The sequence below is a fragment of the Mustela nigripes genome, chromosome 3, assembly GCF_022355385.1.
Source record: "Mustela nigripes isolate SB6536 chromosome 3, MUSNIG.SB6536, whole genome shotgun sequence".
Classification (NCBI taxonomy): domain Eukaryota; kingdom Metazoa; phylum Chordata; class Mammalia; order Carnivora; family Mustelidae; genus Mustela; species Mustela nigripes.
This window is the reverse complement of record NC_081559.1, coordinates 151,055,131-151,060,949: the sequence shown is the minus strand read 5'-3', so window position 1 is coordinate 151,060,949 and position 5,819 is coordinate 151,055,131. Positions and strand designations below refer to the sequence as shown.

Sequence of the window (5,819 nt, the reverse complement as noted above, 5' to 3'; positions counted from 1 at the left end):
CTGTGATAGAACACTATCAAAGATTCTTTGTGAATTTTCTGTATCACTATGCTTGAGGTATTCCAATCACTATTTTATAGCTTAAGTGGGTAGAAGAAGAATAAATGAAACAAGATGGGATTGGGAGGGAGACAAACCATAAGTGACTCTTAATCTCACAAAACAAACTGAGGGTTGCCGGGGGGAGGGGGTTTGGGAGAAGGGGGTAGGATTATGGACATTGGGGAGGGTATGTGATTTGGTGAGTGCTGTGAAGTATGTAAACCTGGTGATTCACAGACCTGTACCCCTGGGGATAAAAATATATGTTTATAAAAAATAAAAAATTTAAAAAAAAAAAAAAAAAAGCTACTATGGTTCAGAGTAAGACATTCAAAGTGGAAGAGTTGGGAATTGAATTCAGGCCAACCCATCTTTAAATCTTTAATACGCACTGTGTAAGACTGGGTATGTGGGAACAGCATGGAGGGATAAGCATATTTCTGTGTAAGCTATCATATATCATATAGCACTTCAAAACTAATGGTAATAATTACGAGCTGTTATACCTGAATCCCTCGTACTTTGCACAGTGCTTAGAACATTGCTGAATTCTCTCTTTCATAAGACATTTAGGTAAGCCCCAAGCAGATTGGGTTAAAGCACTGGCTATGTTCTAGTCTTATATGACCTTTACCAACTCCATAACACAATTCCTCTTTTTCCTAGATACTGTCCAGTGAAGTGAAGCTATAACCAAGAATAATTTGTCTATACTTCAGACAAGCCAAAATTTTCCCATTCTCATTTAATGTGTTATTTTGGTACCTCTATGCCTTTCCTTGTGCATTTCTTCTACAACATCTATCTATATAATGCCAGTCTAAGGTTTGTGCTGGTTGACATTTATTCAAGTAAAAATATTTCCTTCTACAATTCAAAGTTTCTTAGAATTATACTTACATTGGACACACACCTGTGCTTCTCCCCAAATTCCCTCAACTGCTTTCTTTATTTCTCTTGGTTGAAGCTCCACTTTGCTGGGTTTCATCTTTACTTCTAGGCTTGGAAGAAATGCCCACCATGGACATGGGAACTGCCTCTAGCAGTGACTGTCAAGGGACCTGATGATGCAACTTGGAAGTTCTGTGAGTAAGCTTGCTGTGGAATGAAGCAAGCAATGGGATGTGTGTAAAGGGAGACAGCCAGTAGGTAAATTATCCCACCTCCTGCTATTCAGGGAATCTTAAAAGGAGTTTCTGTAAACAGATGATCACCCCTTGAGGGACCTGTGTGTCTCTTCACTGCTCCTTGTGAAATGAGTTTTACATCTTTCCTAACTTCACCTTCCTTTCCCTCAACATTCTCCCTGATGAACCTTCCGCATATTAATCTTTGCCTGAGCTTTGCTTTCTAGAAAGCTGCAATAAAACGATTACTTAATAATGTATTAATTTTTGTCTTCATTACTGTTAGGTCAATGGTCTTCAGAATATTTAGTCAAGGAAACGTTTTTTCAAATATTTTAATAGGGAGATCAACTTAATTCTGCCAGACTGAGGCAGGGGTGTGTGTGTGTATGTCCATGTGTGTGAGTGTGTGTTAGGACATCTAGAATCCCACCCTTTGATCTCTTTCCCTTGGGAAATGCTGAAATACATCTTATGAACTCTTAGAGCTTACCTCCCAGAGAATGACTTAGAAGTGCTCTATTTCTGTTGTTCTTTGTTATAGCACACCCCTGTGAAAATGTACAGACTTCTGAGATAAGATTGTCCTCCAATGTAAACTTAGCGGGAACGCTTCATAAAAGTTAGTGGAAATGGGGGAAGACTGTCTATTCTTTGCTATTTTACAGTTCTCGCTCTCTCTATCCCATATTTTCCAAATATTTGTGAGGAAGAGAATGACACATTCTGAGAACTCCCTGAATAACTGCCAGTAATGGCCAGCAATCCCTGCACCCACGAATGAAAGATTACTCCAAACTTTCCTGTGACAGAGAGGAAAAACTAATGGAGTCAACCCTCAAAGACCAAGATCTTTTGCTCTTCTTTGCTCCTGCTTTTATGGTCCTTCAGGATAATCGTGAATCTTTATCACTGTTTCTCAAGCACGTGATGTGTGACAAGAGGTCTCACTGAAACTGGGAGGATCTAAGAGAACGATAGATGCACTAATCTGCGTGTTCCATGAGTTCTGCTAAACGCAGCCTAAGAGACAATGCATACATCTCTTAGATCACAGGGCAGCTGTTGGGGCTGAGAAATCTTAGTGGAAGGTAACTCCCCATGGCATGCCAACCACGAGTGGTCACTCAGACTTCTGCATTCCCAAGGCCCATGCCCTTCTCCAAAATCCTCCTTCACCCCCAGCAGCCTCCGTGTTACATTTTAGCAAGCAAGTATTCTGGTCAATTTCATGCTCTACATTAACCCCAACAAACAGTCCTCCACTTCTTTGAAGATTTCTATTTTTTTTGTTTGTTTTTTTGCTTTTTTTTTTTTTTTTGGTTTTTTCTTTTCCCAGGTCCCATTGCATGTTACCTACTCTAGAGTTAGTGGCTGTTTTGTTTTGTTTTGTTTTTTTAAATGGACTCTTACATTTGCATACACATATTATAGAAGTATTTTTAAACCATAAAGGGGTAAGCAAATTTAAGTATCATAAGAATTATAAGAGCTCTCCTTACTTTTAAAACTGAACTATCCAGATACAATTATAGAAAAGCTTTACTGGAACTTGCATTTCATGAATACCTAAAATTCAACCCAATCAGCATTTATAGAGAACATACTTTAATATCCTTTACTAAGACACAAAGTCACACAAACAGAAATAAGATCTCAGAGTCCACTAGAAAATGTGAACAAGTTTACAAGAATGACCCAATTCAGCTTGTGATGATGTTTGATATGACAGAAAAAAACAAAGTAGTATGAGATCACAGAGGTGGTAAGTGATTCCTATTGACTGAGAGGATCAAGGAAGACTTCATGGAGGAGATGCCATTTGAGCTGGAACTTAAAACTATTTAAATACCCTAAGAGCCCCAGCTTGTGCTCTCTCTCGCTCTGTCAAATAAATAAATAAATAAAAATCTTAAAACACACACACACACACACACACCCTAAGAGATAAAAGGTACAGAGAAAGGAGTGTGAGCAAAGATGTGGAGGTTTGATATGCTTAGATCACAAGTATTCCGAGAAGGAGGCTAGCTTTCACTTGTAAGACAATTACCACAAGTAGTCAAAACATTTTAGAGGCAGAATGCATTATTATAAATCATACTGAAGTGCTACTCCACAGTTGCAGATTTTTTTTTTAATGCTTGACACATGTTCGGTACATTTTGCACTTGTAAACATTATGTAATGTCCAACAAGGCTTATAGGGTGCCTTGATTAAGATCTACAGAAGTGTGAATGAAGTCCACTGATGTATGCCTCAGACATTTAAATTTTCCAACCAAAAAATGCTATTCCAACTGTGTAAATAATTCTAGGATCCAAAAATATCAAATGAAAGTGGCTAGAGCATCACAGGAATTTAGAAGAGTGCCTCTAGCAGCTATGGGAACAAAGTGGGCCCTAATTACTTTGTACCTTTAGGACATTTTGGATCATTTAAAGTCCATGTTAAACCAACAGACTCTTCCCCAGATTCCCACCTCCCATCAATGCTGAACGGAGAACTTACAAAGAAGGCCAGCTGCTCACCCCTTCCAGAGCCATCCCTGCTTCCTGACAGCCCTTGTCTCCTTACCACACCTCCAGGATTCTTCAAGCAGCGTCAGATCTGTTCAGAATCTAGGTCTGTTTAGACTCAGTCTCTGCTTCTGTGCTATTCTGAAAGTCAAAGGAGAGATTTCCCAATTAAACCAGAACATGTGCAGCTATGCTTGCAAATGTGTCACATTAGCTTGGATTCAAGTATAAGTCAGAAAACCTGTAGTCAACCTCCTACTTACATCTGTGAATAAGCACATAAGCAACGGCAGGGTTGTTCAGGCTAAACAGATGGATGGTCCTGTCGGGAACAGATTGCAGGAGAGCGAGCATGTAGGATGGAATGCCACCCCCTCTGAACTGAGAAACATATTCAGTAGCAGGAAAGACGTCCTTTTTAATGTAACTATTCTTTTTTAATTCTCCACATTTAACAGTTTCTAAGGAAAGGTTAAATCCTTTTGTCCTCCATATTTTTTTGTTTGTTAGTTTCATTTTATTTATTTCACTCTGCTGGGTTCAGATTATATTATAGCCACTTAAATTAATCACCATTATTCAGGCTTTTTAAGGCTGTACAATCAACAAACATCAACTTAGCTGACTAGCAGAAAGACTGTGATATAAAGAATATATAATATATTTTATACTGAACAAACCAAGTGAATGAAGTTATATTCTGGTTTTCATAAATAATCTAAAAATGACTATTTAAAATATTTTTATATATCTAACATTTCTAAATCTGAAATATCTACTATACCATTCTTTAGGTGAACACATATATAAAATTTTAAATAAATAAATTTACTCTTTCTGGTAAATATAATCCTGGATGGCACATGGAATTAATGTATTTCAAAGATATTTTGTTAATGAAAATAAAACCTCTCTCTATGGTAGTTTAAGAAATTCTTCCTATTTGGAGTCAAAAAAATTATTTTAAATGAAAACTGCATTTCATAACTCTATCTCTAACAGCTGCATTGATCATATGAGTTAATAGGAAGGAAAAATCTTAATAAAAATCTGATTGCATTATTTGCTTTTGGGGAGGCAGGTGTTAAACTACTTTATACACCTCAAATGCAGAAGATGACCTTCATTCTACATTTAATACAGAATTTATCACTTGAGGAATGAGAAGGTTTCAGGGAATTATAAAGTTTTGTTTTATAGTGAACAAAAAGATTCAACTGACAACTGCTCAGTTGTACAACTTTCCTATTCTCTCTTTTTTTTTTTAAGATTTAATTTATTTGTCAGAGAGAGAGATGGAGAGAGAGCGAGCACAGGCAGAGGCAGAGGGAGAAGTAGGCTCCCTGCCGAGCAAGGAGCCCATGTGGGACTCGATCCCAGGACGCTGGGATCATGACCTGAGCTGAAGGCAGCTGCTTAACCAACTGAGCCACCCAGGTGTCCCATTTCCTATTCTCTTTTGAATATTAAAGTCCTTCTTAAAGTGGTGTTAGGAGAAAAAAGAGTAAATCTATTTATAAATTCAACATTTACTGGGTTTGTGTGTTTATACAACACAATTTAGTTGTATTGAGCTAAAGGTTTTCTATAGTGAGTATATAGCGTTTTTAAGGAAAGGAATTTTAGTTTTCACACATATTTATATTAGTTGAATAAAATAATTATTTAGACTCTTTGGATTGTAATTTCAAACTTGGCAAATTTATAATCACCTCTCAAGGTAGAGAGATTACCCTTAAAACTATTCTCAGTTGAAATATTCGCCTATTATTATAGTCAATGGGAGAATGAAAGTAGAGAAGGGCTATTAAATGAATTATTTGTATTCATTCAATTAACAAGTTTTTATTAAGCCATGTTCCACTAAAAGTGTTTATTAAGCAATGATATGTGCCAGGAATTCCCAAGACCAATTGTCTATTTACAGAGAGCCCAGAGACTAATGCTAGATGTTGACGTACAAATAAAAATATTAAAGAAATATAAGTGCTAGAGTTGAGGAAATTTCCAAGCCAAGTATTAAAGATGTGGCCTGGTTTCTTCCTAATATTTAAAATAAAATGTGAAGAAGAGAAAGATAAATTGAAGCAATAATTATCAAATAAAAATAAACAAGACTTAAAAATGGGA

At 36.7% G+C, this 5,819-nt stretch overlaps 1 long non-coding RNA gene across 3 annotated transcripts in view; it reads right to left on the bottom strand.

Annotated features, from left to right (window-relative positions):
- LOC132013189 (uncharacterized) overlaps positions 1–4,017 on the bottom strand; it is a 153,373-nt gene extending 149,356 nt beyond the window's left edge. For all 3 annotated transcript variants that reach the window (XR_009402905.1, XR_009402907.1, XR_009402906.1), the window contains exons 1-2: positions 3,953–4,017; positions 3,682–3,830 (exon numbers count right to left, since the gene is read on the bottom strand). This is a non-coding gene — a long non-coding RNA (uncharacterized LOC132013189). The remainder of the gene's footprint in view (positions 1–3,681; positions 3,831–3,952) is intronic.
- Between the last annotated feature and the right edge of the window lie 1,802 nt (positions 4,018–5,819).